Below are 24,461 nucleotides of genomic sequence, written 5' to 3' on the forward strand. Positions count from 1 at the left end.
AAATATCACTTTAGTACTTATAATAAAATCTTGAATCCATGCCTAATAAAGTAGCCCATGACATTATGATATCATTAGTACCCATTCTGGGATATGTTCTTAAAGGCAGCCAACTTCGTATTTCTTGTTAAGTTTCTGAGATTACATAAAACAGTTTCATTTCATTTGCAGCATGCTTCTGTGGTGGGAGTGGTGGTGGTCACCGTTATGTTCCTCCTTATGCAGTCAGCATTAACCCATAATTTTTTATTGAGCTCCTACTATATTATATAGGTACTGAAGTAGGTATGGAAGAGTCATGAGAGAAAGATTACTCTCATTTTTGATTTGAGTTGGATTCATTGCAATGTTCTAGAGAATTTTAAACACCAAAAACAACTAGGATCATTCTGACTCAGTTTCCATTTGTAAATTTATTTGCTCAACTCCAAGGTGACTGCCTGCTTCTTTTCATCTTAGATGTCTTCCCTGAACTTGGCTTGTGCAAATCATTTCTTTGAACTGTTTTGTTGAATTGCTATCAACAAGTCATCATGAGAAGAGCTATTAAAATTTTGGCTATACCTACTAAGGTAGTACAATAAAATGTCAACTGTATTCTAATTCTCTTTTGCATGTAACAGTTATTATTTTAATTCTAGAATGATTAGAAATGCTAAATAATTCAACAAGTTAAAATATATACTTTTTTTTTACCTAATAATGTATTCATAATAATCACTGAATATTCACCATGGACATTGTACTCTCTGTTGCGGGAAAACAGAAAAAAATCACGGTACAAGGCTATGGCCTTGAAGACTGGAAAGCTTATAACTGAACTTGGACATATTCATAGGAGTATTTACAAAGAAAGTTAAATGTATGAAATGGTGAGAGGAATCTACATAGCTTCAGTTCAGCTTTCAATATACGCCTGAAGAATATATGAGACTATAAAAAAGACCTATGATGGTTATATTACTACATCAGCACATTCACAGCATATTGTGAGAGAGAAATTTTGTCTAACAACTTGCTCTGTATCATATGCACCCACTGACATTACCAGCCAGTCACCTTACAATAAAAAAATTTTATCTGGAAGAAACCAATGTTCAAATGGCCTCAAAAGAAGCAGCATGGATATAGGCAAATTGAAAAGAAGGGAGTTAGGGAAAAAGAGAGATTTACTGCCTTATCCCATAAATCCCTGTGGGTAAGAGACTCTGATGGTTGCTCAAGATAATACCTTCTTTTATATTATCACAAAACAGTCAGAGTTCAGGTCATATTACAAAGAAATCTTTTTTTGCATCACTGATGATAAAGTAGAGATTCCAGAAATAGTTTAGGTGATTCGAGATAACTAAAAGGTTAATAATTGTGGACTGTTGAGCCTCTGCAGACCAGCATTCTTCCTACGCAGGTCAGGAGTACTCATCGTATTCTTATGTGTAAGAATGTACGGTCCGTCAGCAAAGGGCAGGCAAATTATGAGAATTTATAATTAACCCTAAAGCACTTTAAACTGTAAGTATCATTAGTATTATATCAGAAGAGGAAAGTGGTCATTAAGCATTCATGTTAATTGCTATCTAACCATTGAACCAAACTAATATGAGATGCAGCAATGAGCAACTTATTTAATGATCACAGGAAATTGAGATTTAACTAAGCTTAATTTTTAATATGCTACTTCAAGCAGATATTTAATTTAATAAATAGGAGCACAGTGCATTCTCTGTGAACTAAATTGATAACAAATTAAAATTATGAAGAAAAATTGCAAAGCAATTGGGTATGTCTCATGGAGGATAATTTATTTTTAATTCAGAACACTGAATGCTTCCTTTGTGCCAGACACTGTGCTTGGAACTACTGGTGCAGGGATGAAAGAGATCCAGAGCTCAGACATAATAGGGAAACTGACAAGTAGACCAACTTTGATAGCAGTACAATGAATAAGTACTATGAAAACTTTGAGAAAAGATGGTTGACTTATTATCAGCTGAAGAAAAAGTTGATTTTGGATGACTTTCCAAAGACAATAGAATTATAAATAATTTACATGACAAGTAGTACTATTCCAAAGGCTTCTGCCACCACCAGCTGTACTGCACAACTCCAGGGGGCGTCATTCACATTGTAATCCATGTAAATAGCGCTGAGCTCCAAGAGATGTTCTTCATATAAATCGCCCTGTGAATGATGCACATGGAGCTGTACAACATGGCAGAAAGAAAGCCTAGCTGATTTCTCCAAGTGAAGCTTATTACTCTTGCCTTATTGTACCCTAGTCTAATGCAATTTAATCTTAAAATAGGATCTTTTTCCCCCATAGGACAAAAAAAAAAAAAAAAAAAAAAACAATCCCCTGCCTCTATGTTGCTTCTCCATCTCCTCAACTATTTCCTTCCTAAAATTTGCCCATTCCATATCACATCCAGTAAGGTACAGTTAAGGGGTGGGCCAAATGCTTCCTGCTTCACCACATACATGTTCCTGAGAAAGCCCTCCCCACAAGCACACACCTCCTCTCATACAACCATCCTCAAACTTGAGTCTTAAGAATAGTCCTTGTCCAAAAATGTGAAAGGGTTTTTCACTTGAAAATTTGATGGATTTGACTATATATTTCTTGAGCGTAGTGTCACTAAGAAATATGTCTCAACTATTGAACACTTTCTCCCCCCAGAATAATAATGAAGTTCAATTTCCATTTTCAAAGAAACAACTTGCAAATAAGAGAAGGAACAGTTAGGAAGATGCTTCCTTTCCTCATTTAACTGCATATCTCTGAGAATTAATGTTTGTTCCTTGGAGAGGTGTGTGTGTGTGTGTGTGTGTGTGTGTGTGTGTGTACGCGTGTTCTAAGAGTACTCCCTAGATATTCAGAAAACTAGAACATGCATGCCCAAAACTCACACCAACTGCTACTCTGAAACCCTGTGTGGATGTTGTGAAGTACTTACGCACAACTAGGAATTGTTCCTGCAGACTTGGAAGTACTAATGACTACCAAGGACTACATACTGGGGATGAATTTTGGAAGCCTTTAGACCAGATCAGTATATTTGTTAAATTTACTGCTATGAAATGGAGATGTGTCCTGGGGGCCTTCTGGTTTCTATAAGTAGGATGTGAGGTTTCTCAAACGGAAAGAGGTTCAAAGCTGTATTCTAGGATATGGAACACTCACTGACATAGAAGAGCGATAAATAATTGTTGATAATAAAATGAATGATAAAGAAAGAGTTCTTCTTTGAGTAAAGTTAGGAAATGGGAACAACCATAAGGTGACTCATAGTGAAGGTTTAAATTCTTCAGTGCGTTTTCTTGGACTAGAGCAGAGATATTTTTAGTATACAGTTTTCTTCTTAAAAATTCTCCCTCCACCTTGCAATTCCTTTTAGAAGTACCAATCTTTCTGTGAAGTCTAAGTTATCCCAGCTTTGTGAGGAGGACTGGGGGTGAATAAAGAAACGGTGCAATAAAAGGCAGGAGGGCTCTCAATCCCTCCTCTGTTGAGGCAGTCTAGAGAGAGAAGCTATTTTGGAAAAAATAGTTTTGGTGCCAATAGGAGCCATAACGCTAAACACTGTTAGAAATAGGAGAAAAAGCAGCTTCCGGAGGCAACTTTGGGAAAACTACAATAACAGTGACTCCTCCAGTCTGAAAATACTAAGGGAAGTGACTCAGCCGATGAAGAGAAAATCACACATAAATACCCACACCAGAGGTGGGGGAGTTGTTCTTTAGTGATGACTGTAAAGCTTTTTCATGAAATGGATCATGCTAGCTCAACACTCAGCACACAAGTTGGACCAATATTTTAGGCATAAAACAGAAAACTCGAGGAACTTCCAGTTTAATCTCTGGCATGTAAAAAGTCTGGAAATCATCACCCCCATCCTTACCAAAAGATAAAGCTTAGCAAACTGAAAATCAATGATTTTTCTTGGAATCATCAGAGAATGAGGTTATAAAACAAACCTACCACCCCAAAATATGGAGAGACAGGTGAATACACAGAAACATGGTCAGTTGCAGAATACATGGAGAGAAGCTGCAGTAATTATGATATATTATTGGAGGCACAATGTGACCTAGCTTGGGAATGAGATCCTGGAGGCTGCATTCTTACTGAGAGCCCCACACTTCCCTGGGTTTTACCAACAGGAAACTTACGTAGATCTCATGATGAATAGCAGAGCAAGGTACCATGTGGCACTAGTAGGGAGAAGGGAAGAGTAACCATCATGAAAAATAACAAAGAACTACTCTCCAGAGAAAATATCCCAGCAGTCTTATTAACCTACCTGGATGAAGGGCATTTGTCCTGCTCTGGGACTTTCTAGCCTTCTTGTGTCAATTAAGGTGGGGAGGAGAAGCTAAGAAACACTTGTGAAGGCCACAGCCCAGGAACACAGGCCCATTAAGAGACTTAGATTTAGTCATAAAATTATACTTTCCCTCTGTTGTACTTTACCACCATACCAACAGGGCTTCACGACAATAACAGATTACAGCTTAAAGAATTTCAGGTACAAACTCTCTTTGAGAAAAAGTGCTTAGGGAGACTCAAAGTCAACAGGACAGACAAATGCAAGGACACTACAAGAATTCGAAGCATCCAGTAGCTATAGCTAGCAAACATTAAATACAGCCCAATTTCTAGCCAGAATAACCCAGAAAAGAATACATCGTATGTGGCTTTCAGCAAAATAATTAGAAAGCATACTAAAACGTAAAGAAAAAAAATCTGAAGGAGGCATATAAAAGCATCAGAATCAAATTCAGATATGACACAGATATTGAAATTACCCAATAGGCAATTTAAGATATCTATTATTAATATACAAAGGCAATAATGGAAAAAGTAGATAACATTCAAGAACTGATAAGTAAAGTAAGGAGAGAGATGGGAACCCTGAGGAAAAAATCAACATGAAATGCTGGAAATCAAAACACTGTAACAGAAATAAAGAATGCTATTGATGGACTCATTGCTGACTGGACATGTCTCCCAAAAGCATCAATGAGCTTAAAGATAGAACAATAGAAACTTCCAAACTGAAATGAAAAAAGAACAACAACAAAAAACCCACAAAAGAGTAGAACATCCAAGAAATGTGGGATTATTTTTTAAAAAGATGTAACATATGCATAATTTGGGAGAAAAAAGAGATAACAAAGAGGAAGAATTATTTGCAGGATACAAGATTAATCACTTTCCTATATACTGTCAATGAACAATTGGAATGTGAAATTAGAAAAAGCAATACCGCTTTCAATAGCCCCCAAAAATAAATATTTAAGTGTAACTCTAACAAAATTGATATAGTATCTATATGAAAACTATAATATTTTGATTTTAAAAATCAGAGAAAATTTAAATAAATGCAGACATATTCTGTGTCCATGAATGGGAAGACTCAGTACTGTTAAGACATCAATGCTTCCTAACTTGAGTTATAGATTCAGCACAACCTCAGTCAAAATCCCAGCAAGCCATTTTGCAGATATTGACAAACTTATTCTACAGTTTATATAGGAAAGCAAAATACCTAGAAAGCCAATGTAGTGAAGAAGTATAAAGCTGAAGGAATCACACTACCTATTTTCAAAAGTTTATACTGTAAAGTGACAATAATCAAATCAGTGTGGTATTGGCAAAAGAATAAACATATGAAGCAATAGAACAGAATACAGAGTTCAAAAATAGACTCACAATTATAATTAAATCATCATTTGAAAAGAGCAAAGGCAATTCATCGGCAAAAAAGATTGTCTTTTCAATGAATGTTTCTGGAAGAACTGGACATCCACAGGTAAAATATTAAATCTATACACAAAACTCTATGCTTTTAACAAAAATTATTGAAAATGACCTAATTTAAATGCAAAGCTATAAAACCTCTGGAAGAAAACAAAGGAGAAAATGTGGGTGACTTTACACTCAGCAATGAAGTGGTAGATACTACAATAAAATGACAATCCATGAAAGAAAAAACATTGGCAAGTTAGAATTTATTAAATTCTTAAAATTCTACTCTGTAAAAGACTTATAACAGAATGAAAAGTCAGAGAGATAATATTGAAAAATGCCTATCAGATAAAGGACTTGTATCTAAAATACACAAAGAACTCTTAACACTCAAAATTAAGGAAAGAACCAACCCAATAAAAGATGGGCAAATGATCTGAACAGACATCTCACCAAGAGGATCTACAGATGGAAATAGACATATGAAAGTTACTCACCATCATATGTCATTAGGAGATTGCAAATTAAAACAATGAGACACCACTGCAGCACTATGAGAATGGCTCAAACCCAACAACCTGATAATACCAGATGCTGGCAAGGAAGTGACTCAACAGGGACTCTCGTACATTGCCGGTGGGAAAGCACAACAGTACAGCCACTTTGTTAAAGAATTTGGTAGTTTCTTACAAAGGTAACATTAGTCTTACCATACAGTCCAGCAATTGTATTTGTAACCAGTTACCCAGCTGACTTGAGAACTCTGTTTCCACAAAAACCTGTACACAAACGTTTATAGTCGCTTTACTTGTAATTGCTAAACATTGAAAGCAACCAATACATCCTTCAATCGATGAATGGATAAATCAATGGAGGTGCATCCACATAACGACATACTATTCAGAAATACAAAGAAATGAGTTAGTAAGCCACAAAAAAAGCATGGATGACTCTTAAATGCATATTGCCATGTTAACGAAGCAGATCTGAAAAGGGCTTGTTTATGTATGATTCCAATTACACGACATTCTAGAAAAGGCAAAACTATAGCAACAGTAAAACGATTAGTGATAGCGCAGTGGACTATTCTATATGACACTGTAATGATGAAGACACTAGGCTACACATTTGCACAAACCTATAGAACATCACAGCACAACGTGCAAACTTTGAAATGTGAGCAAATTAAACCATATTACTTAAGAGGTCAGGGAATCCCAAGATGGAATGAGAAAGATACAATCTACATATATTACAAATGTATGAAACAACCTTACTACAGAGGGTGAGGGGAAATGTGCTGATCTAAATAACTTTAGAAATGAGTGGAGTCTGTCAGATGAAAGCAAACAAATATTGTGTACAGGCACTGTGCTCTAGTTATTAAAATTGTTCCCTGTAGAGGTACGCGTTAACAATTCTAATACGGTCATACACATACACTGGAATTGAACAATTAGCAAGTGATTGGCAGATAGTGAGGGCCAGGATTCTCAGTGGTGGAGTGGGAGGTTTCACATAAGCACAGGGAGCAGGCACATGACACGTGGGATTAGAGATGGAGATATCAGTACGATTAGACTTGGAGACATCAGTATGAACTCATGTTTAGCTTAATAAAGATACATATGATTACATACAGAAATACTTATAACTATGTGTCCATACACAGATACGTACATCCTTGCTCTGTCAGTTCAGACAGCCCAGAAACAATGATAACCCAGTAGCAATAAATATACCTAGAGTCCAGATTTTGGTTTCTACTACTATTCTCCAAAAAAAGGAAGCAGAGCTGCTTGGAGAAATGGCTGATTCCAGTACTGGGAGAGGAAATATACAGGATGAGCTGGATAAACTTGTAATGTAAGAAAGTAAGGAAATGTTGAAAAACAAAACAAATAAACTAAGTACAATTATGGGTATATGCCAAAAGGATACGGGAGCCAAATGAACTGAAGCCACAGCTGGAGTAATTTGAACAACAAAATAAAGTAGTATTAGATTATAACCCTACGCATAAGATAAATATCCATGTGTTTATACTGATATAAATAAAAGATAGGATGAAGAAATAAATGGAGAACAGACAACTCCCTCACGCAGAATTCTAAATAATTGATGTAGATAGCCCACCCTCAAAGGCTGAGGAGCATAACTCCCCACTTCATTAAGACTGTATATAATAACTTCCATCCAAAGAGTGCAACATAGAAGGATGAATAACAAGAATAACTTTATAGTGGAGAAACCTGACAAACCCCACCTTAGTTGGGTTGGGTTATTAAGGTCAACACCAACAGTGATAAGTCATGTTGATAGTATGTACTCTTTTTAGATGTGATGAAAATGGTATTTTCCCATTGGGGTCTCCTCCCCAAAAATCCATAACCCCAGTCTAACAATGAGAAAAAAATGTATATCAGGAAAATCTCAATTGAGGAAATTCTACATAAGCCCAGAACAATAATCCTCAAAACTGTCAAGGTCATCAAACAAGGCAAGTCTGGGAAACTGTTAGCCAAGAGGAGCCTAAGGAGACATTAAATGTAATGTATCCTGAATGTGATGCCAGAAAAATGACATTAGGTAAAAATGAAGGAAATCTGAACAAAGCACAGACTTTAGCTAATTTTAATGTATTAGTATTGGTTCACTAATTGTAACAAATGTACCATACTAATATAAGATCTTAACAACACGGAAAACTGGGTACAGAGTATATGGGAACTTTTTGTGTTATGTTCACATTTTTTCTGTAAATCTAAAACTATTATGAAAGAAAAAGCTTATTTTAAAAAATAAAATGTGGATTCTATGTTTCAGGTCTGTGAAAACTACATTTCAATACACAGTTCTAATCAATAGCAATTGAAAAGTGCACATACCCAAAGGCTAATAATGTAATGATTCTAACAAATTGTTCTAAATTATATGGTTCAGGCACTTATTACAGAGAAAGACTGTAGATTAGTCAGAAATTCTGACTGGAGTTATTTTTACTGTCTCATGAGAAATAAATAACTACAAGAGACTGGCAGAAACATATGTATTATTTGTTTGGGATTCAAAAGTGACAAATTGATTTTCCTCAAAGTTCCAAAGAAAATAGTTACCACTGGGCTAAAAATAGCCTAACTTGTACCCCCGTCTCTCTTAGAAATGAGAGAATATAGTGAAAGAATGAAACTCATAGAAATTAATGCAATGCCTTTGAAGATAACATTTTGCTATGTGCACCAGACATGCCCACTTCCTTTAGAATTCTGTTTATCAAGGGCATGAAAGTGTGTGTAAGAAGGAAAAAATAAAAGAAATTAGCATATCTTGAGTAGCTTTATGAACACACTTAAACGTGTTTGAGCATAACACTGGTTTCTAACTTTTTCAAGTGTGAAAATATCTTTTTATCGTTAAAAGTTTAGCAAGCCATTGACTTAATAATAAGTGTATTTAAAATACAGATTTATTGAGAAAATGCATTGCCATGTGGATTTGTGATTATAACAACTTAGTAATTCATTCCAGAGATTTATACCACACATCTTGCAAGTCTTTACAACATCTAGATATTTTGCCTAAAATGTTCAAATATATAGTTTTTAACCATCTACATTGAGCATGAAAATATGGCTTCCAGGAAGGTTAGATTCCTTTCTAACTCTCTGGCTCTTTGAGAGGATTTTGAGATGAACTGTGTTACTCATTACTCTCAGGGAAAGTTTCTGAAAGGCATAAGTCTTTGTAATAGAGAGATACGACTGAATATTTCACATCAAATATTTTAATCACCTTTCATGAACCCACTTAAAACTGTAACAGCTGGTCAATCCATTATTTAACATAAGTTTGAAATTCTGAATAGCCAACATATATAAAAAAAAAGTATGAGCATGTAAATACAGATTTTCCTAAATTTCTAGGCTTATTTTGGGGACTTTTATCATTTATATGAATGTAGTTTATTTCTGCAAATTTTGCAAAACACTTAAGATTAAAAAAATCATATACAACTTTCCCTGTGTCTTGTCCATGCTAAGGGACTGTGGACCTCTGTTCCTTTCCTTTCCTGTATGACTAGCTGAAATTTCTACTAAATTTCTTATAATCCAAAAGAGATTTTTATCTTTTTGACACTGTAATTCTTAGAGAGGGGCTATATTTTCCTCTTTATGTTGACCTCTAGTGAACTAGAAGTCAATTAACAATATAATTTAATATTACTAGGTTGGTGCAAAAGTAATTGCAGTTTCTGAATTTTTTAACCTTTTAAATCGCAATTACTTTTGCACCAACCTAATATTTTCTAATGTTTCTAGCATACATATTTTACATTTTTAGTGTAATTCTAAATATTTTGTTGATGTTTGTATATCACCAACCATTGATGTTCATATTTTGCCTACTTTTAACCCAATGTTCTAAATATATCTTTGTATTATAGTTCACTCAAACTTCTTTTGCAAGTTATAAATGTTACTTTCAGCTTAATGTATTTCTTAACTGCAAATACATACCGAGAATCAATAAACTCTTAGTGCTCACTCATAATGAATCTCCGTCTTTCTTCTCCATCTAGTCTCCAATTGTGATACTTATATAAAATGGAGAAATAAAAGGAGATAGAGTTCTAACATTTTGCTGTTTAAACTTGCCATATAATTTCAAGTTTTTAAATAACTATTAATAATCATGATAAGTGTAAGCTTTTTTTTAATTAAAGTCTATTGGGATGACAATTGTCAGTAAAGTTACATAGATTTTAGGTGTACAATTCTGTAATACATCAGCTATAACCACCCAGAGTCAGTTCTCCTTCCATCACCATATATTTGATCCCCTTTATCGTCCATTTACCACCCACCGCCCCCCTTACCCTCTGGTAACCACTAAATTATTGTCTATGTCTATGAGGTTTTGTTTCTTCATTTGCTTGCCTTGTTCTTTTGTTGGTTTCAGTTTTATATACCACATATCAGTGAAATCATATGGCTCTCGACTTTTTCTGTCTGATTTATTTCACTTAGCATGATAATCTGAAGATCCCTCCATGTTGTTTTTTAAACAAAATATTGTAATACTAAATATATGGAAACCTATTTGTGAATTCCCTTCCACAAATGAGGTTAAATGAACACACAATACTATCCATAATACAGCAGAATGTACTTATTTTAATATTAAAATTATTGTGTATGACCTAATCAAACTTACATTTCAGTGGCAACAATATGATGAATATGTTACTGCATACTCAATCTCCTTTTATCACAGACACTTGAATTGACCAATAATTCAAACACTACCAAGATTTTTTTTATACTAAACTTATTTGCCACAAACTACGATTTGCCATTCCCAGAACTTACTTTGTCCAAACTCCAAGAATACTAACATAAATACTCAGTAATACCCAAGTTTTAAGATCACAGTTTTATTGATTATAATCCAGTATCCAAAATTAAAAGTGATAAAAAGTATACTAACTTTCAAGAAATTACTTAACAATTATTTTTTTTCTGAGAAGCCAATCCTTCTGGTACGTCCGCTTGCAATCTCCTCTTCTGTATTCATCTCCCTGTGATGTCTCTTCCCTGCCCCGTACTGTTTCCATGCTGCGTATACTAGACTACTTCATCAATAACTCTGCAATACCTCACCTGGTTACTTACCTGCTTCCTTGTCTATGTGAAATGGGTAGTTTACTTTCTTCACCATCAGAATGTCTTTTGCATTGCATCATTATTTGTTCCCTGTATGCCTCCCCACTGATACTGGGAGTTCTCTAAGAAAGGGATGCGTGTGTTTTCAAATGAGTCTCTCATACTTCCAAGACCACAAACACTCACAGCCCTAAGCAGATACTCAATAATGTTCAGTGCATATTTAAATAGGAAGAAGAAATTTAGAGTGAAAAAGAAACAAAACAAACAAACAAAACCCAGTTTCCATATATTAATGAGAAGCAAAACTTATGACCCAATGCTAAACCCTCTTTTAACACTGCCTACATACAAAATGTATAAGAATGCTATAAAAATGGAAGTTAAAATTAAAATCATAAAAAGCCAGGGTCATTTTGTGAGAAATGACGAAAACTGAACACTAATTTAATGACAAATGATGTTAGTACCAAATCATTGAATATAAATTATATTGTGAAAACTATTCAACAGTTGATGTTAAAAGAGAAAAAACTTAATTTGAGTGCATCAACATTATTCAGCATTTGCAGAGTTCTAATGCCACTAATTTCATCACAAAGGAGGAATTTATATATATATATATATATATATATATATAAATGTTTAATTTGGAACTGATTCCATAAGAGCTAAATCTGGATATGTGAACAGTAACTTTTAAAACAGCATCTGTGAAGATGCACCTGAAGATAAATTTGACATTTGAAATGTATTCTGTTTCATCGTGAAGAAAAAAGTTAATTCATGATAAGGAAAGGAAACTTTGTTTTTGACAAAATAAAATAAAAAAGTGATTTTGGTGGACTTTATACCCCTCTGAAGATGGCCTGTGATCACAAGAGAGCAGTATTCAACCTCAGAGGATGTTTTTCAGAAAATATGAATAGCATCATGTGAAATAGACAGAAAGCTCTAATACGACACTATGCCCTGCTGCCATTCCTGACTACCCATTTTTTTAGTAACCTTCAATAAATCCTTTATAATATGCTAATGAGCTACTTAAAATTTAATTCATTAATGTACAAGAATTGTCCAAAGTAGTGTAGAAGGATCAAGGTTGCTGCAGAAAAGGAAAAACAAACATAGAGAAGCAGGAGAAAAGCAGAAATGAATGGTATAGTTCGGGGACTACACGAGTGAGTCAAGTAATACTGAACAATAATGCTATATTACCTTAACCATAATCTAGATCTGTGATAACTTGAATGTAAACTTAACCAGGCCTTCTTTGTTATAAAGATGCTTCGTGACCTTCGGCAATGGTAAATCCCAATAACAAGAGCAACCCAGGTGATTTGCTCAGACGATGAGCAGACTCAATTTTGCACATGCAGTAAATTGCAGACATGAAGCCCTGACTTGAGAGGCTACAATTCCAAAACAGGTGTAAAATCTGCCTCAGGGCCATTAACCTCTTGCTTTCTTTGACCCTAGAATTTACCGTCAAACAAAAATGCAAATTACATATTATAAGTTGCTACAGGCAAAAATTATCTCTATATAGTTTCTGTCAGACAAGCCACGAGGGACAGAAAAATCCAAGGGGAAGAGCATTTTTGAGTAGTTTGTCTATTGAATAACTCTTTCAAGATAAGATAAAAGTCTATTTTTAAGATAAGAAAATATTAAGGCTATTAATGTCAAATTGATGTTTGTATTGTACAACATTATGTAGCTGTACTATGAATCACTTCATGATTGAGGTAAGTTTATTATATACTACATTGTCCAGATTTCATACTGTTATGAAATCACATCAAGACTCTTCAGTCATTAATATATATTGTCCATGCCCCAGTGTATACCAAAATCTTAATCTAATATCTTAGTTAACATGGAAGCAGACTGATGAAAATAATATGGGAAACTGGCATCTGCAAAATTCTGAACTCTCCCAAGACTGTCTTTGAATATGAGAGAAATGTAAAACCCAAGAAATTTACATACTTAAATACTGGTCTTGTTCTAAGCATTTGGAACTCAATTTACTCAGTCAAAGGTCCAATATATAACATTTCACATTTCACATTAACAGTTGATTTTCTGGCTAACCAGGACTTCCATGTAGTTCAAGTATACAATAACATAAGATAATATAAGGGAAAAAATAAGGACTCACAATGAGTTTTTTTATTTTCTATATAGAATTTTTCTAAATTCTATATTATACTCCAAGTGTCTAATTGCTCCAAAAGACTATTGTAATTAAGATGTGTCACAAACATTTTCCATTTGAAAAGTTTTATCATTCAAACGAGTCCCATTTTCCATTATCCTTGCCATTGTCCAAATATATTTAGGATATGGACAAAATAGAGCAGACATATTGCCTAGTACCCGAGTTTTTTCTTTTGTTTGTTGGTACATTATGAATAGTGTTTTACATACTGCAGAAGGGAACAATAATCTAAAATTAATTAACTTGTACAACAAAAAGTCTGAGGTACACATTTCCTCCCTGATTGCAGGTCACATTTACCCAACATTATAGTGAGACAAAACGGAATGAATTAAAAACAACAGCCAGTCCAAGATGGCACTTTTCCCATTACAGTTCAGATGATTAAGATGGCTTGAAACTAAATAAAGCAATCAATGAAAAATAAATCATGGGTTTTCATATGTGAGAAACAAAGTAACTTTTTAGGTATAATGGTAGGACTCTCATTCACATATTTGAAGAGTTAGTACAAAAAAATTGTTTTTTATATGGTCTGATATAATGCAGAGTGTTTAGTAAAAGATCTAATTGAGGAAAATAAACAAATTGTTTAGGTATATATAACAAATTGTTATAGTGGTATTAATATCTGACTGGTGTTATGCCTAATACTAACGCTCCCAATATCAAAACTGTATTGTTAAGTAACTTCTTGTTCATGGTGCTGTGTGGGGCTCTTTCAGAGAACTTTAAATATATCTTTGCCCTCTATAGGACTTCATAGTAAAAGGAATAGAAAACTTTGTCATTTTACAGGTAGAATGACAAACATTTTAAAATAAATATATCACATTTGGATTATTATGTTAAAATACGTATCTGACCCTACGAAACCAGACATAAAATGTCACAAGGTGTGTATTTGGTATCTTCATTTATTTTATATAAAGCTTTATGATAATTCCTTCACTGTGTAGTTCTGTACAATACATCTTCATTTGTTAATGTTTCAGTCCAGGACTACTAGTTAATGAGTAATCCAAAATCAAATTTCAGGAAAAGTTTGCTTTAGACAGTTTATTAAAATGACTAATTTCATGATCTATGATGTTCAAAACAATTGAGCATTTTAGCCAAGGAAGGATATTTGATACTGGAGTGTGTTTTTAATTAATTTAGTCAAGAAGCGGCTTAAAGTATTTGAAACAAAGATGCTTAAAAGAAAAAAAAGGAAAAAAAAACTTAAGAGAAGTAATACAATGATATCAACCACTAGATGCAGTTGGATGTTTTACTAGACACAGGTAGTGGAACTAAATTCTAAATATATCAGTATAAGTGACATTTTGAATTCTAATTCAAAATAACCAGGCATCTTGCATTATTTTGGACAATCCATTTGTCATGGAGGTGTTTGAGCAACTGTATCACCTTAAAGTGGAAACTAACTTTATTGCTTACCCAAAGGGAAGACAAAGACAACACTTGATCAAAACGAAATGCCAAAGAACACTTAATTTTTCATTTAAATTTATACAAATAGACCCTTGAAAGATGGTAAACCTGTACCCCTAACAGAAGATGAAAGCAGACTGCTGGGACAGTTGATCAAAGTTAAAAGATCTCAGGAAAGGATTATGTGATATAAGAAGTATTTTTAAACTATCCTTGCCTTTTATACAATAAATAGGTAGGGTGGTAGGTAACAGCTTTACTTTTACATCAGAAGACGTTATATCACAGTAATGCTGTATCTTTAAGTAAAAGACAAATATGATCAACTACAAGTCACCTGCATTCAAGAAGAAGTGTTGATGCCAAAACAAATAATCCATATTTCACTTATGGATTTCATTCAAACTATTTAATAACCAGTATGGTATGGGCACTACCAATTGCAACAGCTAATACCCTTTGGGTTGTCAGATTACTAGAGATGCTAGGGCAGCCAGAAAAGAAGAGTCTCAGAAGGCTAAGATCCGTATTATTTCCCAACTGGAGAAGCACTGTACTATTTGAATAGCTTGTATGGTAGTTCTGTAGTTACCTCTGCACACCAAATACTGTAAGTCCCAAAGATGCATGAACAAAGGCTTACCCAAGTGACTGCAATTTTTCATTAGTGGGCCACAAAATAGGATTATTGTGTTGTGGGTCCCACTCCCATTTGACTTTTTGATGAAGTATAACTTGCTAGCTACTATGTGTACTTTTTTTTGTAGTAACAGAAAATCAAGTTTAAAAATTCAATCAATGCTATTAATATAAAATTGTGTGTCCATAGGCATATACTAGATATGGACTGATGTTGAGAAAATATTCAGTGAGAAATGTTGATATTTAATAATCATTGGAGATTGTGTTCTTTAAGAGCCTAGCTATATTCTTAGTGCAATTATATCCCACTGAGGTAGCACTTAAACTTAGTTTACAAAGGTTTATAAAAGATACATTTTTAGGCAAATAGAAGCATTGGAGTACTGAAGTTCTCAGAAAGTGGCTGCGCTTTGTATACTCATCCTTGGGACACTCTGTCCTCTCTTAAGGAAAGTTTCTGCCTATTTCTCCTGAAATTGATCCAAATGTATGGGGGGGGGCATTCACAGACACCCTGAGTTTTATAATTTAACCAGAAAGATATGAAGTACTTTTTATATACAATAAAATTTATGAATCTCCTTTGGAAATTTTGACTTCATGTGCATATAACAGCTCTATAATTCTCTTCTTTTTCTAATTCTAGTCAGCTTAGGACAATTCATAATAGTGGAGTGAGCTCAATTATATTTGCTTTTCCTTAACACACTTGATAAATTTGATTTTGAATGCATGCACTTCTTTTTAACATATCAGTGACCCTATTTTTGAAAATTTTTCTTCAGTTAGTCTTCAGTTAAACGTGGTCAGGTAGCTTTGTGATATATATACATGATTCACTGGGTAGTCCACATTTTAAGTTTCTGAGAACTCTTTAATTCCAAAGTCACTGATGTGAAAAAGCAACTTAGCAAGACTCAGCATTAAATGTATGAAACATCAATAATCTGTCACAATTTTATCCAAAACAACTTTAAATTATGTGAAGAACAAAATCACAATACAAAAGAAAATTCAGCCCCTTAATTACATTCCCCATCACAACACGAAATAACAACTCACAAATTCCACAGTGTGACCTGCTTGCTCACTGACAGAATGGAAATTGGGCTCTTGAACCTTCTCTTCTGATTTGTATAAAATGTTGAAACATTTATTTGTCCCCTTTTCTTTCAGGTACTAATGTGTACAAACTGTACTCAATTTTTCTATATTTAAACAAAGCTACAAAATATTCACTGATATGGACTGTTAATTCTACAAATTGCTTTTTAAAAAAGAAAACTCATGCAAATAACTCTATAGGGTCAGGATAATTTCACTTATTGAATAGGCTGTTTGGGGGATATTGTTCAGGATACAGAGGGATGATTACTTGATTCTGACCAGAGGTTACTAAGGAGGGGGAATTTGAAGGCTGAGTAATAAATCAGTATTTGGAAAAGAAAAGAATGTAGATTTCAGGCAGAGAGAATAATAGATAATAAGAAAACACATAACCATAAACACACGTGTAGAGAGTAAAGTAAAATCTAGAATTGGAACTTTTAAAAAAAACCTATTAGATTATTAGACACAATCTCCACATTTTAAAGATTAAGGAATTCTCAGAGAAACTGTGTCTTGACAGACTCCAGACAGCAAAATTTGACACTTGAATGCCAAATTTATAAATGTAACTCTAACCTACTTTCTAAAATCCAGACTTACAGCCAACTACAAGTATATCCACCTCGATAGGAATGGCCTAATTACTATGTCTAAAATGGAACTTAATTTCTCTTCAAAAATTGTTCTGTCATTCAAGACTTCCATTTTTATTAAGTCTTCCCCACTCCTTCTGGTTCCTAAACTAGGAAGTGGATGTCACCCATGGTTATTTTCCTCCCCATACTTCTAGTCAGCCACCAGATATAAAGATTAAATTCAGAATGTATCTCAAATCCAGTTTCTTCTCTCCATCTCCCATTATCACCGGCTTAATTCAGATTCATCAACTCTCATTTGGATTCTTAAAACGGCTTTCTAACTGTTCTCCCTAACTGTTCAGCATGGGGATTGTGAGATGCCAGCAGGGCCTCCATACAAAACTGCTCAGCTGGCAGTTTGAGGTATTCTTGTGAAACTGGATTACGATTTGAATGAGGGTTGTAGATTTTGTAATTATTGATATAGAATATTATAAATCAGGAAAATACATAGCATTGCTCAAAAAAAGGGGGGTGAAAAGGAGAAGAGATGAGGATAAAAATACAAAGCAATATATTTTGCTTTTTTACAGTCTACTGCTGATTATTTTCTGTAAGCCTGCATGTGAATGGGGAATTTTTTTTCATCAATTCACCAATTGTCAGAAAATTAACTAGCAAGACTTTCCAAATAATTCCAAGAAGACACATTCATAGTTGAGAAGGCTATTAGAGTAAAAATGCTAAGCTAATAATGTTTGATGATTAATTAAACAGTACAATAAAATAACTTTATCGATTCAATCATAAATTTGTGTTAAATTATTCCATAATTTGTACCAATTCTTTGAAGTTTTAGGAAACAGAAAGTAGCCCAAAGATGTATTTCAAAAACTCCACAGGTTTCTAAATACTAGCTATTATCTATGCTTAACTACATGGAGACTGTGTTAAGAACTGTAATATATAAATGATAATGACAGCCTTATATTATAAGTCCCTTTTATCTGTCATCACTTGTGATCTCAAGATCTGTTATTTTCATCACTACAGAAATGTTCTTGATTAAATGTCTAAGTAACGAAGGCATCAGTGATTTAATCTCAGTATGTTCACCATTTATCTTTTTCTTAGTACATGTCCAGCGTTTACTTCTCTTCTTCCTCTTCAACAATGTTTCATAACCCTCACTGTATATCAACTGGAAAGTTTTTTTAAAAAATTACCATTGTCTCTGTCCCCTAGACATTTTTATTTAATTAGTTTGTACCTGGAAGTGGGCACTGTTATTTTTTTCTAATGAACACACACAGTTGAGAATCACTGATGTACACACTCTCTCATTGTTGGAAAATAATCTATATATTCTCAAATTTTATCATCACTACATCTTACTTTCCTCATCTACAGATGAATATAAAATCCCTATTTAACATCTCAGCTTAACATTTCCAAAACTAAACTCTGGACCATTCCTCTCATAAGTTTGCTTCATCCCAATTCACTATTCACCTTCTTACATACAAAATATCTAGAAATTATGAAATTTTACTTATACTGCTACCACCCTACTAATATTCTTGTTGTCTTACAGCATAGTCTTCACAGACCAGTCAGAATGAACTTTTAAAAATGTAAATTGAAAAAAGAAAATGTAAATTGGATAATGTCTGCTTAAAACTCTCCAATGACACGGTTACACTTACAACAAAGCCAAATCTCTTCCCATAGCCTTTATATATACACATGTAAGCATGCATGTGTGTATATGTGTGCATACATGCACAGGCATGAAAGTGGAAGATATGGAGTAGAGAAGATGAGTATGTACTTTCAAATGTGGATTCAAACAAAGTTTCCAAGCAAATTGAAGATGTTCTTTCCTATGTTTCTCACTTTTGTCTCTCAGACAATTTGTCAGGGAACAAAGAGTCCTGGAGACTGCGTGGGCCAGACATTACCTCTATATTGAGGAAGTGTCAGGATTCTGGGGTTCAGACTGGGGCAACTGAGGCAATGAGACAGGATCTCTGGGTACTGGGTTGCCCAGGACACCAGCATGGTTGGTTGTCAAGGGGAACAATTGTATCCATATGTACCAGCTAAGTTTATATTACTATAACACTTATATAATTATTTTTCATGGCAGGATTATTTATAATTATTAAAATAGGGTAAGGGGAATCAAATATATGGTGATGGAAGGAGAACTGACTCTGGGTGGTGAACACACAATGGGATTTATAGATGATGTAATACAGAACTGTACACCTGAAATCTATGTAATTTTACTAACAATTGTCACCCCAATAAATTTAAAAAACTAGTGGAAACAGTCTAAACATCCTTCATGGGATACAATGAAATCAATTTTACATTATAAATAAAGGAGGCAGACACCCATGATGCATTGTTTAAAATGAAAAAAGGAAGTTCCAGGCCAACATACATGGTAGCATCTCCTACATTTAAAAACAGCATGTGTGCACTCATTCATTCATGTGTGTATGTGTGTTACATACACATGCAAATATCTGGAAAGTTTTATATCAAACTGTTAACAATAGTTACTGGAAAACTGGACTATGGAAAGGGATGGAATAACTGAAAGGAAGTTCATGCTTTATTTTATAGGCTATATGTTGTTTGAATTTTACAATGAGCATATATAATGTTGGCAATTCGAAAATTCTTAGAGAAAGAAGTTGGAGGGGAATGAATGTGCGTGTGTGTGCGCATGCGCTGGTATATGCCGTTTTAAAACCAAAAGTTGAGGATAAAAGGCATTGCATATTGTATGGGGGCTATTTGAAAATTCTGCTTGTTGTTAGGTTCCAATTCATGGTGCTTAAGGTAATGACTAACGAGCAAGGGATTTGCAACAGTTGTCCATGGTGGATAAAGAAACTTTTGCAACATTAAGCAATTTATAATGTTGTTAAATATCATACTACATATACACTATGTTTATAACTATTACATAAACTTTAAATACTTATATCAATAAATACATACATAAATACTGTATACATGAATCAAGTCATAACATATTTGAAACCTGATGCTAATTTATACATTAGCAACTAGGTGGACATAGAATTGACAACACTTTCATTGTTATAGAATTATTTAATAAAATGTAAGAAACTTTAGTAAATTTAATTTTTCACCTTTAAAATATTTTGCTTTCAAATTTTGATGTTTATTAAATATAATTTATAATTTACACTTTATATTAGATATCTAAATACTTAGAAATATAATTCTTAATAAGTAATATGAAAATTGTTTAAATTTTTTATATTTTTATATTTACATTAACAGACATCATTTTGAATTTTCTATATTTTTGAATCCAGTTTCATTTTACTCTTTAATCCTTTAGATTATTATTTTTGCTGGAACCCAAATTATATAAAAAATATTGATTGCACCAACATAATTATTTTGCTGAAATGAAAGGGAGAAAATAACTTTTCTTGAGTAAACATATAATAATATACAAATTAGGAAGGTTTTATTGTATTATTTAATTATTTAATGGACCAAATTGCAGTCCATTAATGAGACACACATAAACATAAGCAACATAATTAAATTAATATATCTATGAATTTTAGTCAACTCGTAGTTATATAAAAATATAGTTTCATACTATCTAAAAGAAATTTATTGCATAAAGTTATATGTTTCAGTGTAGGACAGAGCATATTTATTTAAAATACATTAGCTTGATTTAAAACTGTTAAATATTCAACATATATCCTGAGTTTCCATTTGAACTCCTGTTCCAAGTGTCCCTTTCATACCCAGGTGAGTGGGCCACCATCATTCCACACGGACAGAATCACTTGAGGAAGAGGGAAGTATGTTTACCGCAGAATGGATTAGAAATAAGTAGAGATAAAGAAGGGTTTGAAGAGACCTTTCTGCCAACATCATGGTCAGCCGTGTAGAGCAAACACACAGGAGAGCTGGAAATCACCGCGGCTTCACACCCTCATGATCCCATCACATCCAAGTGCACATTTAAATGCACAGAATGTTTCCAATTCATGCTGTGAAGCATGAGGAAAGAAACCATGCAAGAAACATATACTTGGCACCCACCCTGTGACCTTTGCTAAGCACTGGGGGTGAATAAATATAACATGTTTCCTACCCTCGAGGTGTCTCATCTACAAAATAACTGAATTATAATAACAGACAGGGGAACAGAAGTAATAAACCAGAGTCAATATGGTTGGGATTGGGTAGGAGAGAAATATTAGGAATATCTGAAATATAGGAAATACTATACAGGCACCAATGGAAAGATTTAAGAACAGAAACACATCTATGAACTTTACTTGGGCGCTAACACCAATAATAACGGTGAAAGGTGTGCAGATGGGCACTATTTATTAAATCTGACAGCAGGCTGAACTCTACCTCTTGTACACAAGGAAACCAGGTAGTCTAATGTTTTTTAACTGCTATCCCCTCAAGGGAGTGTCATGAAAATGAAATATCTTGATTATGCATCTATCCCAGTGAAAATATCTATAAATAAAATAATAATTTGTCACCTCATGAAGAAAGCTACATAAATAGTGAATCATGGGTACTGTCTGCTGTATCATATCCTATTTACTGATTTATTTCCATTTTCTATAGAGACTTGCTTCTCATTTTAATTTGCAGAAATATAGTACTTCACAGAGCAGAGATGAAAGAGGAAATTTTTGAATGTCTGGTTTTGAAACTGCTTTGAACAGAGCCCACAATTTGGGAAGTATTTTTTTACTGAAATGAATGTAGGGTTGTGTCAGTGGGACTTTGGCGTAATAATTGAGGCAGCAGATTCACTTACCCTCTTCTTGCCAAAGCAAAGATGACGCAGTAATGCTAACCCACACTATGGACGGCTATCATAAATTCCCAGACATCCCGAAAATTCCCAGGTCTCAGGGAAGATGGAACTTGAGAAGCTATTTGCCTTTAGGCAGAAATGTGACATTTTAATCAGCTAAGCAGCTACAATATTACTAAAGGGATTATATATGTACACATTTCCTTAACGTTTCATCATTATATAAAAGTTGTCTAAATTATTGTCTTTTTCTTTTGACTTTTGCCTCTTGGGACTTCCACATAGCCCACTGGAGACCACTGTTAACTTATTTGGTTTTTTTTGGTAGGTTTTCTTGTTCATCTCACCATTATTATATTAGATGCCCAATGTCAATGCCGTATTAAAATATTTTAAGGTAATTTCACAAATACATTTTCACATTCCAGAGGAGGCAAAATACAAATAATTCAGCACCTGGGAGACAGCTGTGCAGAAAACAAGCCCAGGGCACTTTTACCTGATGCCGTCACTTATTCATGGTTGTCCTAGATGCATGGGAGTTGCTCCCTGTGCTGTTATTTTCTGCTGCCAATCCAGCTCCCCATCATCGGAAATTAACAAGTATATCTAATGGTTGAAACCTTAATGAAAGGGGCACAGTCAACCACGCATCATTCATACAAATCAAGAGGCCCAGAGATTCTGGCACCTGGTGTAACTTTATTTATGTTGTATCCTATTAGATTTCACTCTAACATTGGAACTTGGACACCTTTCTATCTGACCTGTTGATTTAATATGAGAATTTGATGGTAGCTGAAATCTTGTAGATCTACAGCTTTTCTCCAAATGATCCATTTTTCTACTTTTCAGGATGCACCAGGCATATGGATTTTACCTAATCACTCTGGAATACATTCTGGTACTTATAAACACGAATAGGTCTGACTTTATAGGCATTCAGAATATTTTAAATATAACAAAAGTTAAAAGTGAAACATATTCAAGACGCTTTGGAAAGATATCTAGCTGGAAGTGGGTAATTGCCATATCACAAATAATACGACCCAAGGTAGAGAAATAAATTAGGCATTTCACTCTGAAATTTTAAAGGTCAAGCCTTGTTTCTGAACTGACATTAGAAAAGGGAAGCAGATGTTAATATCACGTTCCTTTCATATTATATATCATTGACTGTGAAGAATGATACTATGTTCCATTCTACTTGTAAGTATAGATTCCATTTAATTAATTTACTGATTGATCCTTTTTAAAACACTGAGAATTACATAGTTGTTGTTTTTTTCCACTTTACATATGAAGATACTATAGCTCATAATCACCCAGTCATAAGGGGTTCTTAACCATATTCTTCATTGCCTCTTACCCTGCTTAAAGGTTCCAATAAGTGGTCCAACGTTTAATTAAGGAGTCTTCAGATGTGCTATGAAAACATTATCAGACATTCTACTATAATAAAGTATTGTGTGCCAATGCTAGAGATTTTAGAAGGATATAATGGTTGGGATATTTTTCCCCTGAGGTTTATAGATAGGGTTGCCAGATAATACACAAGATGCGTAGTTAAATTTCAGACAAATAATGAATATTGTTTAATATAAGTATGCCCTAAATTTTATATGGGGCATACTTATACTAAAAAATTACTCGTTTTTTTTACCTGACATTTATACATAACTGGGCATCCTATATTTTCATTTGCTAAACCTGGCAACCCTATTTACAGAGCACTCCTGATAAATAGTCAGCCTATACACTGACATATGAGCTCTCTGCCTGCCCCAGTCTGTATCAAATCTAGGGACATTCAATAAATCCATCAGAAGATAGCAAATTGATGTTCACAGATCTTTGGTGGATGAAGTTATTTCCTTTGACAATTACTATAGTGGGATGAAGAAATAGTCCCTTCCTTATTCAGTGATAGAGAACTCCCCAATTTACTAGGTTTAAATACTGCGTGTCTAAAAACTGGTTTCTGCAGTGTCTAAAAACTGGTTTCTTTGATAAAGGGACTGATGGTTGACTGTCAGCTGTGCCTAAATCCTTTAGTGCAGTAGCCCAGGGGACTGTACACTGTAGAAGGGCCCAGCTTAAATGGACTTCTAAGAGACCTTCATAGTAGCAACGCATACCCTGGATCCGAGCACCAAATCCCTGCTTAAAGTATTTCTAGACAGAAGGGGAAGATAGTCTTATATTA

The 24,461-nt window shown here is 34.0% G+C and overlaps 1 protein-coding gene across 11 annotated transcripts in view; it reads right to left on the reverse strand.

Moving 5' to 3' along the window:
• Positions 1 to 24,461, reverse strand: part of MARCHF1 (membrane associated ring-CH-type finger 1) — a 633,309-nt gene that overhangs the window by 255,413 nt on the left and 353,435 nt on the right. The gene's annotated exons all lie outside the window — the stretch shown is intronic.

The sequence above is a fragment of the Rhinolophus sinicus genome, linkage group LG07, assembly GCF_036562045.2.
Source record: "Rhinolophus sinicus isolate RSC01 linkage group LG07, ASM3656204v1, whole genome shotgun sequence".
NCBI lineage: Eukaryota > Metazoa > Chordata > Mammalia > Chiroptera > Rhinolophidae > Rhinolophus > Rhinolophus sinicus.